Below are 12,229 nucleotides of genomic sequence, written 5' to 3' on the forward strand. Positions count from 1 at the left end.
TACCAGGTTCAGCAAAAGTTTCCAGCCCAAAGTCTGCTTAAAACCCACCCAAAAAATGCTAAAAATAGCCCAAAATTTTAAGTGTCCAGTCACTGTGAAAAACTAACACCCATGACCTTAAAATGCATGTTTTGGTATCCCTCTTAATAAGTTTTTCGGACTGTTCGCAATGGCATACTACTCTTTGCTGTTTTGCAGTATGTATAGCCTCCTGTGCACAGTATGTGAATTTTCTGCATGCACGGAGTACCTGGATGATCTACACTACTGTTCAAAAGACATTTTGACAGTTTTGGAAAGAAATTGATGCTTCTTTTCACAAGGATGCATTCAACACACACTCACGGCGAAATCGTCAGGATTAGGATATCATGTTTACACACTCTACTGATTGGTTAAGTTTAGATAAGGGGTTTGGGTAAGGGAATAATATTAATAAGTATGTCTTAAAGCCTTGTGCGTGGAACACATGCTTACTTCTGGATTAGACATCCAGGAATTTGCATGTGATGAAGTTGTACGAGTTTATGCGAACAACATCGTGCGAAACCATACGAAACAGCCAACTCGTAAATTATACACAACTTTTCATGAGATCGGGTTGGATGCATTATATTGATCAAGAATACTGCCACAATAATAGTAATATGTAATGCAGTATAATGGTAATTTAAATGACATTTAAAATTTAATTACCTGTGATGGCAAAGCCCCATTTAAAGCAGTCATACTAACAGTCCATACTAGTCATTTCTAGTGGAGGATTCTTGGATAAACAGAAAGTTTGAGGAATACAGCATGTATATAAACAGAAATAGTCATTTGTACATTATAAAAGTCTTTACAAAATCTTTGTGTCTTTATAAAAAGCCTTCTTGGTCAATAAAAGTATAATTTTCTTTCAAAAACATACAAATTCCATATTGATTCCAGACTTGAACAGTAATGTACTACAGGAGCTGTACATTTGCCAAATTGTGCAAAATACAACCAGAGCACATTGCATGGAATAAAATATCCCATGATGACCTGAGGTCAACATCCAGTTTTAGTGTGTTGATAGATTTAATCAGAAGCAATATCAAGCAATATTCTTCTTAACTCATTGTTTGATTGGAGAGACAAATTATGTCGGGAAAGGCATTCTGACACAAAAGTGTAATTATTTCCATATTTACAATTATTGATAAGTTAATAACTGGATGCCATGATAAATAATTGTAAATAAATGTGACTAGTATACAGTATGAATGATTTTAACTCAGCTTGCTTGCATATCTATTTATTCTTTGTATTTGTAGCTTTTATTACTGAAACACTTCTTTTTTTGTGTTTTTAATTACTTTAAAATTAATCTTCACGCAAGTTCCGCAAAGACGCCGCACTTGCATTCATAAATACATTAAACAGACCGAATTACACTGACTTTTTAACAGTACAGACTAGAGGAGGCATACATTTATTCACATAATTATTACAATTGCATGGAAAAATGTATCATGTGCTCGAATGTTAAATTTGGGCTAAATGATGCAGACTGTATTGATTCTAATGCACATCTGCCAGTGCAATGATTGTAATGAAAGATGACGCTTTGACACTGCATGACTTTGCCAGGTATTCAATATCGTAATCATTATAAATCAACAAGATGCTGCATTTCATTTTATAGTATCTACCACCAAACTTTTAGGTGGCCGTGGTTCATTTTAAAAATAGCCCCAAAAAATAAAAAATATTTAACTCGCAACTGCATTTTCAAAATAGCCCAATTGGGCGGGAACACCTCGAATCTGGCAACACTGGGCCCTCTGTTCACACTGAGTAATGACGTCAGATGCACCGCAATGGCTCATTAAGATTTTCCAAGAATCCCTACGATGTTGAACAAAAAAATGCAGAGAATCGTTTGATGTATCACTTAAGTAATGAGTAATTTCTAATTAAATATTCGAATTAGTGTTACAGTAAGATAACACTAAAATTATGTTAATAATAAACTATAATTTAGAATTTTTTAGATTTAAAAAAAATGTTCACCATGGATGAGATGCATAGTGTGTAGTCCAGCTATAAATACAAAACAGTTCTATATATGTACTTATGGTGTTTGCATATGCTGGGTGCTGACAAAGGTGTAGACAGTTTAACATTTTCAAGGACCAATATATAACACTGACATACTGTAAATGTCAATTTGGCAACGCCAAGGTAACGTATAGCGCTTTTAGTTGTTTCTAGCTTGCCAAGCTCACTAATACTTGTGGAAAGTTAATAAAAATTTTTACATTTTTTTTTTATATTTAGTGCATCTTTATTATTTTATGATGGTTTAACTAGTATAATAGCAGACATTTATTTTGAAACATGCTTTTTCGTCAGGGAAGTAGATTACTAGCTCATTAAAACTCAGAATGTATCATTGTATTCTCATATACTATTTTCATGTAATACTTTATCTATATAATAATGTATCAGTAAATATCCTTTTTAGCAAGTCTAACTTTTACCTTTCTGCATGTTCGTTCCTGTCGGCAAACATGCCCTCAGCAAATGATGGTAAACCTCTCACTTTTTTCTCTTTGCTATGCTTTTTGCGTCATGGGTGGTGTCTTTCCTGCGTATTAGCAGAGTAAAAACCAGGGAAAAAAGCAGTCCTAAAAACTGGAATATGTGATCATCCTCCATAGAGCACTTTCTCCAATGTTTGCCTCTCAACACACAGATCTGTTATGTACATTCTCCTGATTTCTCCACACCACAGTGGAAAAAGAAACCGTAACCACGCCAACTGGCCTGGAACGGCGCAGATTTGCGACAAGAACTGTTCAGCCCGATGGTGGAAAAGCAGCTTATCTAACCCGTACCTGTAGCTATCTATCCAGTACCCATACTAGTAACTATCAAATCCTACCTCTGCCCATAGTTAGCCTAACCCAGACCTGTAACTATCTAACCTGTACCACTAATAGCAACTCACCCTACCTTGTACCTTTAGATTTCTAACCAGCACCCATACAAGTAACTATCTAATCTTAACCTGTGCACATAATTATCTTATCAGTATCCATACCGTAACTATCCAACTCTAACCTATACCAATAACAGATTAAAACTAACCAGTACCTATATGCATACCCAACTATCTAACCCTAACTTGTTCCTATAACTATCTAACCATAACCTGCACATGCTGTTTACTGCACTGGAAAAAAATAAAAAATGTGCTTCATTGTAAATACACAAGGCTACAACAACTAAACAAATTTTAAGGGTTAGATCAGGTAGAAATAGCTCCTTAAGGTAACAGTTGCAGGTTACCACTTTTTACAGTTTGCTATGAAAAGCAATTCTATCTTTATAGCCTTAAACTATTAGTCTCTTGGACATTTCAATTTATTAGGGATGAAATAAGAGTTTTGTTTATGACAACCAGATTAATTGAAACAATTTAATGAATAGACACTTAATTTCTTAATCTCTTACTGCCACGCACACAATTCATATAGTTTCAGAAGCGTGGGGGCTGCAGGATAATTGTATTGTCAAGATAATTGTATAATCAGCTTGGCATTTGTCAGTGTGTTAAAGGGCAGAAAAAAAAAAGGAGAGAGAATCATAATAATACCAGACCTTGGACACATCAACAAATGAATTTACGTTTCTCACTGTTTTTGTTGCGTTCATCTAATTTTGTGTGCAAGCCACATGTCTGCAGTCGTATTGACCTCAGTACCTACTGCTTCAGAGATGTCAGCTAGATGGTATCTCAGATACTGTGACACGTCTCTAGGCAACACACAGACGCACATTATCACACGAAAATACACACAGTCTGTTCAAGTTACCCACAAGAGTGGCTCCAACACAATCTGGTGAAAGAAAGGAAACAACACACACACACACACACACACACAGACACAGACACACACACACACACACACACACACACACACACAGGAGCATTAAATATTAAACACTCCTCTGGTTTGCTGAAATGACCAGCACTTTTTGACCAGTTTGCTGAAATGACCAGTATTTGGTAACTTCTAATGTGGGTGAAACAGTTGTATCACGCAACGGCTCTTAGTCTTCCCTGTGTCTTGCACTGGGGTGCATTGCCACTTGGTTATGCTACCTGAACATTCACATGCTGACGCAACTTCTCAATGTGCCTAGTGTTTTGCTGTAAAATGTTGTAATCGATAAATGGTTTAATTGCGATAAGATCTAATTAGATCTAATCCATTCGAAAAAAATGAGAACAATGTATGAGAATTTTATATTGTTTATAGTCCGATATGAGTTTATGTATTCTTATCTATATAAATAATATTGTATTACAATAGTGTGTGACAGTAGCCTAATTCATCATACATACAGAAAATGTTTATGCAAAGAGACTCGTGGTAGACTGATGTAGGTTTTACGATAACCGTTGTTGATGCCAATATCTATAGAACAGGTTGGCTGATATATTGGATAGAGGTCGACCGATACTGGATTTTCCCAGTACCGATAAATAAGGTGGTGGAAAAGGCCGATAACCGATTAATTGGCCGATAGTTTTTAAAATGGATTTATAAATGTATAGACTGTCAAAAAAGTATTTCCTTACTTTGACGGGCACAGACATTGAGGCTACAAGAGTCCAAAATGAATACAATTTCAGCAGTTTATTGTGAGACCAAATCCCAATAATAATAAAAAAAATAAATAAAAAAAATAAAAATGAAGATTTGGTGCGTAATGCGGGACTTTTAACTTTAAATAAACCTGGAATACACTTACTTATTTTGAAATGACAGAGACTTGTCTCGTTTACAATCCTCTATATTTAAGTATTTACCAAATTAAGCTTTTTATAGCCTACATTCACTAGATTAAAACTATTGGCAACAATCAGCATACATTTTTCAGTAAAACTGATATATCAGTCTGCATCTAACTGTGAGACTGCGGAATGATCTGTGAGACATGAAACTAGCACAACTATGTTGTAAATAGGGCTGAAACGATTAGAATCAGAATCAGAAGTGTTCTCACGTACTCAAGGAATTTGTTTTGGGTGATAGGAGAAACAAGCACACACAGAACATTACAGTGAGACACAGAATATAAAACAAGGTAAGAGTAAAATAGACATACAAATAATAGGACATATAACAGAATAGCTTAAGTGCATGTGCAAGTGATAATGTATGTACAAGGTAGGGGTATGTACAGTTATTGAATTAAATATGTGAATTTACATATGTACATGAGATATTTATTTACATTATTGCACTGTGGGGGAGTCCTGAGGCAGTTTAATTGTTCATGAGGAAAATGGCTTTGTGCCTGGATGTTCTTGTGCCTGGATGTTGCTGAGTGCTCTGTAGCACCGGCCAGAGGGCAACAGTTCAAAAAGGGAGTGGGCAGAGTGTATGGTGTCCAGAGTGATTCTACCTGCATGTTTCCTCATTCTGGAGATGTACAGGTCTTGGAGGGTGGGCAGGAGGGCACCAAAAATCCTCTCAGCAGTCCTGACTGTCCGTTGTAGTTTCCTTTTTTCTGATTTGGTGGCTGAACCAAACCAGACGGTTATAGATGTACACAGGACAGACTCAATGACGGATGAGTAGAACTGTATCAGCAACACTTGTGGCAGGTTGAACTTCCTCAGCTGGCGAAGGAACTACAACCTCTGCTGAGCCTTCTTCACAATGGAGTCAATGTGTGTGCGGGGGGATTTCTCCTGAAGTCCACTATCATCTCCACTATTTTTAGCATGTTCAGCTCAAGGTTGTTGAGACCGCACCAGACAGCCAGCTGCTCATCGACAACGTCGACAATAAAACAAATTCGACAAAAATTGTGGTTGTCGAATAGTCATTTGATATCATTTAACGTAAAATGAGATCACATTAAACTCTAATGATGGTGCGCGAGAGCAGCACAGCACTCGCGTCTGACTGAGGAGAGGAAGAAAACACAGCTCACAGTCCAGATGCACTCTAAACTTTCCAAACAGCTTCAGGTGATGTAGATCGCAAATTATGAGGGAATTATAATGCGAAAATACCAAATAAGTAAATACAGAAGCACTCTCGTTGTGGAATAAGTGGAGCCGGAGCTGGAGCTCCGCTGAAGCAAAACTTGTGTGTCGAACATCTTTAAAGGAAACACCCCGAAGTTACATCTTTAATGCAGTTATATTTAATGCGTTATAGCTTCATTAAAGTTCAAATAATAGGGAAGCAGTTCATGTAAATAACTACAAACTCCGAAACTGCCATTTCTTAGTGCGGTCATCTCCTCTTCTAAGAGTTGCGCAAAGTGTCCCGATCTAAGGGGTGAGATTGAAACTGCACCCGGCTGATGTACTCTGTCACGGGGACGCTCATCCCTCGAGCACGCACGCTTAATGCAGCTAGATTATAACATGATGGCTCGTGAGTCTCGACTTATTGAATCATAAATGTGTCAATGTGCATTTCTTATTGTGAAGAAAATTGGCAATACGCAGCTTTATTAATAAGAGAGAGTTTGTTGTTTTGTGAGTTAAAAATGGATAGAAGTGAATAAAAAGGTAAGAGGTAGTCTTCGCCCCATCATACACTGCAACAAAATACATTTTTGATTTGTATAGTCGAATAGTCGAATAATCCTTCTAATAATCATTAGATTAATCGATTATCTAAATAATTGTTAGTTGCAGCCTAGTAGTAAATCGGTTGCTTGGGACAACAGTCAATTATACACGCGGTTATGGACCCTTTTCACAGACTGTGATGATGCGTTTCATCCTTATTTAGCGGTGAAAATCTTTCAAACTTTTTTGTATTTTCAATTTTGTAATTATTTAGTGAAAATAGGCAATACAACATGATACTTTGTTTGGTATTACCCAAGCATCAATTCACAACACCACTGGTTAATATAGTCCTGGAGCACATTAAGATAAACAGATTTTGCGTGCTGTTCATAACAGAGGGGCTCAAACAGAGGACTGGGCTTGAGTTCAGAGACCTCTTTTGGAAAGTTGCGCTTTTCTACTTTTTAGAAAGTGATTTTTTTCTTTTGCTGTTGGAGCAAATGTGAAAGCAATAATCATGTTTGTTGTGGTCTCCCATTCACCGCTTTAGAAGTTTACCCTGCTATAGTTTACTTCCGCGTTTCAAAACCCAGAAATGCGAAAAGATTCCATTGCACACAAAAAATACAAATAAAAAATAACTGCAGAATGCTATGATTGACCAATCATAATCAAGAATTCTAAAATTGTAATATAAATACATGCGATATAATCCAATTTACTGTTACCAAATGAGATGTACAAAAACTGCTGAAATGTAACTAATCAATTCATTTACATGATATTTTCTAAAAATTCACTCAAAAATAATTGAAAACATAAAATGTGCAATATGTATTGACAAGAATGTTGGTAGATTCTTGAACTGTCCATTTAAGCAGGCGCATTTTTTATGTCGATAATCTCAAAATGGCCAAATATTGACAAATTAATTTGTCTGGCTGTTCCAAAACACTGTTGGGGTTCATTTCCATTACATATTATTATCGTAGCAGCATTTGGCAAGAAATTGTTAGTGTTTGTGCAGTACAGAGGTCGGGCGTGGTTTAATGTGGATCATAACCTGAGGGTTTTGTGTGATAACCTTTGTGATCTCTGGATAGCTGGTCTCAGCAGTGTGTGTTTGTGAGTTTGTGTCGTGCTTCGAGCTACAGGGTTGAAAAGTGACTGACTGTGCCAAATGTAGCAGCACTAATGTGTGCAAACCTCAGATGTGCTTGCACACACACATTACTGAAAGAGCATATACATCACTATTCTCTTGAAGATCTCTAGTAATGACAAACACAAGGAACTGACCAGGCTCTAAACCCTTTAGTGTGGAATATTCCAGTCACGGAAAAGCTTTTTTAACTTGGCCATCTGGCAAAGTTATACTGCATGGTGCTGTTTTAAAATAAGTATGGATCGGTCTTGATGCATCACTGTTTGAAGGGTTTTCAAGAGGCTTTGATGAGCGTACCATTCACATTCCAGCAATGTCATCAAAGTGAAAGTTCAGGGGTCAGTTCAATAAATTAACGGCACAAAGCACTCACATTCAAGCTTTTTGCACTCGTGGCACTGCAGTAATACTGTATGTTTTTAAAGTCAGCATGAAATTGACCCTATTTACTTACTTATTACAAATTCCTGATCTTATTGAGTTGATTGATCTGTTGAAGGTATTGCAGTGTTTGCCAAGAGTTGACAGAGTAATTTAATGCCAGTTAGTGTTCATAAAGGATGTGGCATAGCAACAATAGATTTAAAAAGAAATCCTTACCATTAGGATACGTCAAGACGTGTGACGTGTTCTGTGATTCACCGCAGTTTCCTGGTAAAATAAACACTAGAAGCGCCACAACAACTGTGCGTTTTATTCTCTTTCACACTAAACATGACTACATTGGCTGATTATTACTCATACATGATATCGAAACGCTTTTACTATAACGCATCATTTGAAAAATTATACATTTTAACACTTGTATTACAGACTGACCTACATTTACACACTTATTCCAGTGTGATTAGCTTCCATGAGAGCCTAAACTGATAGAATGTCAGACTTTGAATTTGAAAGACCGCGGTTTGAGCCCAGCCAAGTACGCAAGCTAACATTTGAGACGAAAGTGTCATAGAAGCGATACGAAAGTACATGGTTCCTTCAGAAAATTTGCTTTTCATTTCACATTTTGTTTTTTGACACTATCGGTTAGGTTTAGGTATTGGTTTAGGGTAAGAATGTCTTGTTTTGTGTCTACATCTCAATTGCTTTAAGATCACTATTAGTAAGGTTTAGGTAAAGTTTTTGGTTGGGGAGGTATGTTTTACACATTAAAACTTCCATCTAATATTCACCTTAAGAACCTCATCTGATTACAACACCATTTCACTCTCTTTTGGCGCCCTCCGCTGGACATTTCACTAGGAAATTGCAGTAAAATATGAAGTAAGGCATGTAATTTCATTTTGCAAAAATTTTCCCATGGTCACGAAATGTACATGAGATCAGACTGATAATTTGTTTTACTCTGGAAAACTTCACATTTTGGAAGTAAAATGGACTACGAATGCCGTTTAATGTAAACTATAAGATTTTAATCCAAACCCCGTGAAAGTGTAGAAGTTAGAAGGCAAAAGAATTCCCTTAAAAAGGCGTAAGTGTCAGATGTATTCTTAATGTGTCATAGAATCAAGAGAACATGTTTTGAGAATACTGCTTACATGTCATTAATGCTAATTAGGTGTTTGTGTGCTCAAATTAGTGTGCGTGTCATGATTTTATTGGGTTCCAAAGAAACAAACTGCTCATCTTGGGTCATCTAAGAGACTCTTTGTTTCAGAAATGCACTGGTGTATGCATCTGTGAGACTATGTCTCTCTCTCTCTCTCTCTCTCTCTTTCTCGTTCTCCTGGATGGATACATTGATAAGTCCCTCTGGGCTCCAGGCCTCCGTGGTGAGACATAATTAAAATAATATGTCCTTTCCTTTCCCGTCCTCTTTCACTTTTCAGAGAGTCTCTTCAGTTAGAGGTGTCTGCACACCTCCATCCCTGCCAGCTCAAATGTTTGCATGGAGAGTGTAGCTGGAGTGTCTGTTTGGTGCTTTGGGACTTAAAGGTGTAGTGTAGGGCTGGGCGATGTGTAAAAATTATTTGATCAATAATCGCTTGAAAAACAATCGCAATGTATGATTATATCCTCAACCACCCCCCTGCCGAGAGTCAGTGATTTTTTTTAGTTTTGTTTTAACATTTTTTTTCATTTATTGAAAAAAAAGAAGACATTTTTAAATTTAAATTGTACTTTAAACTAAACGAAAAAGCAATAAAATAACGAAGTGATCAAAAAATCTTATTTAACCACCTCCCCAAATCCAAACATTTACCATCTCCAACGGCTCCACTTGCCATCACGCAAGCATCCATCAACACAGATGGAAAATTACTAATGGCCTACAGATTAAGAACTAAAGACAATTATAAATGTAAAGATAATAATAATCAAAACAAATAAGCCTAATAAATTCCCTTGTGTTCCCAAAATAATGCTGCCAAATGTGTTCTTATCGAATTTGTGTTTGTATTGCATTTTGGTAATACAGTTAATGCTGCCTAACAAAAATAAAAAAACAGAACTCAATTTTAGGTTCAAGGTGAACGTGTCTAGATTTATTCACTTTGGTCTTTGTTTCTTTAATACAAAGATATATATTACTGAACCTGCAGAATTGCGTTCACAATGCATGTTACCCGAGTGGAAATAAAGTGAACTCACAGCACCTCCTGAGATGAATTTTCAGCAATCTCATAGACAACATTAATCTTGGAAACAGTTAATTCAGACGAAAGAAACAGAGAAAAAAAAGTGAAAACACTTTACATGCGCTTGTTCCATGAGACAGGCTCGTGCTGCACGCCTCTGAACATATTGTCAATCATAGTCTGTCAACTGGGTGTCGCAGTCAGTATCAGGAACTTTGTAAGACATCGGCGATATCCAATAACATTGTCCTATCGCCCAGCCCTAGTTTGGTGTATAATTTTTTCAATATTTCTCCTATCCTAGTTACCCCTTTTGTAAGGTTCACTTTGAATGACTACTGACATGAATGACAATCCGAGTCATGATTTCCTTTGTTGTATGATAAAATGAGTGAAAAAACCCTTATTGAAGGAGGGACTCGATCCATATCATAAAGACTGGGATGGGCGCTTTTAACTTGGACCATTAAGTAACTAACAATGCCCCAGCAACTAAACCGAACACCTTATCAACCACATACCAACATCCTGACAACAATCCAGCGATGGATTGTAGCTGCTATTTTTGCTTTTGGAATGCACCACTCACATTTTCCTCAGAAAATGTAAAAATTGCATTAAAAATTATTTTTGCAATTCTGTTTGGTGCTGCTATAGTGGTGCAAAAATGTCCACTTCATCTTTAAGAAATTGTCCATGTAGAAAGTTTTAAGATGACTTGAAATGCTACGGATCTCACCTACAAAAACAAGACATGAAAATGTATCTGCATGATAGGTTCATTAAAAGGCCTTGAGGTTCGTAACGTAATGCCGTGTGTGTGTGGTAGATGTAATCTAATAACACTGGGCAGTGGGACAAATTGTGGCATTAGAGTTGTCACGGTGTCAGTGTGTACAGAGACATGTTGGAGTTTCACAGTGAGGGTTGTGATGTAACTGTATTATCGATTGTACACAGCACAAAACTGGAGAGAGGTGTTTTGTTGAGTGCCCATCATGTCAGTAGACCCATGTTAAACCCAAGAGCCCCTTGTGGATGGAAAATGGAAATTTGAGAATGGAAATTTACATATTTGCCAATGCTTTTATCCAAAGTGATTAGCAGTGAAAGCCATACATTCAATCATTCCATGCTTTCCCTGGGAATAAAACCCACAACCTTGGCATTGCCATTCTCTACCAGCTGAGCAGCAGTCATGAGGTGTGATAAACATTTGCTGCCAGTCTGCTGCTTTGATTTATTATGGTAGTTGATTATACTGTGCCTAAAATGTTTGATTAGTGGATTAATCAAAGGAAACGACTCACAATTTTTCTCAAGCCTAAGTAACTTACATAACCACACAAAGCCTTTAAAGAACAGATGTACTTTAATGATACATGAGGGGAAATCCAGTGAATGCAAAATAAGGAAAATGGAAGAAAGATCATATTTTTCTTGGGTGTAGGGCAGTGCTCTGTGTCAATAAGCTCATTATCCTTCCCACTGAGACTTCAGTGACCCCAAATCATAGTAAATAGTCCAAACAAATTATATTTAAACAAAACATCAATGTGTAACAATTTTTTTTAGCAGGGGAAAGTTAGTTTTAAGTTTGATATCTGAAAAATATTCGCCTACGGTGCATAAGGGACCATCTAAAAAGTCCACACACTGAATGCTTGGATATGACAGTGTTTTAGTGCACTGTACAATGAAGTCAATATGACCAGTAGGCCTACACCTTTTAGTTTATAAGGGTAACTGACACTAAATAATGTCCTGTGGTGTCACATTCCATCATCCACTTTTAAAACAGCATTTTCGAATTTTGCATAGGGTACAACGGGGCTAAAGACTCTGCGGGGTAAAAGGCTCCATTGATTTTATTTTCTACCAAAACACTAAATAGCATAAAAA

General features: G+C 36.8%; 1 protein-coding gene across 1 annotated transcript in view; it reads left to right on the forward strand.

Moving 5' to 3' along the window:
• LOC127436821 (guanine nucleotide-binding protein G(i) subunit alpha-1) overlaps window positions 1-12,229 on the forward strand; it is a 38,399-nt gene that overhangs the window by 2,839 nt on the left and 23,331 nt on the right. The gene's annotated exons all lie outside the window — the stretch shown is intronic.

This window comes from Myxocyprinus asiaticus, chromosome 47 (genome assembly GCF_019703515.2).
Source record: "Myxocyprinus asiaticus isolate MX2 ecotype Aquarium Trade chromosome 47, UBuf_Myxa_2, whole genome shotgun sequence".
In the NCBI taxonomy this organism is placed as follows: domain Eukaryota; kingdom Metazoa; phylum Chordata; class Actinopteri; order Cypriniformes; family Catostomidae; genus Myxocyprinus; species Myxocyprinus asiaticus.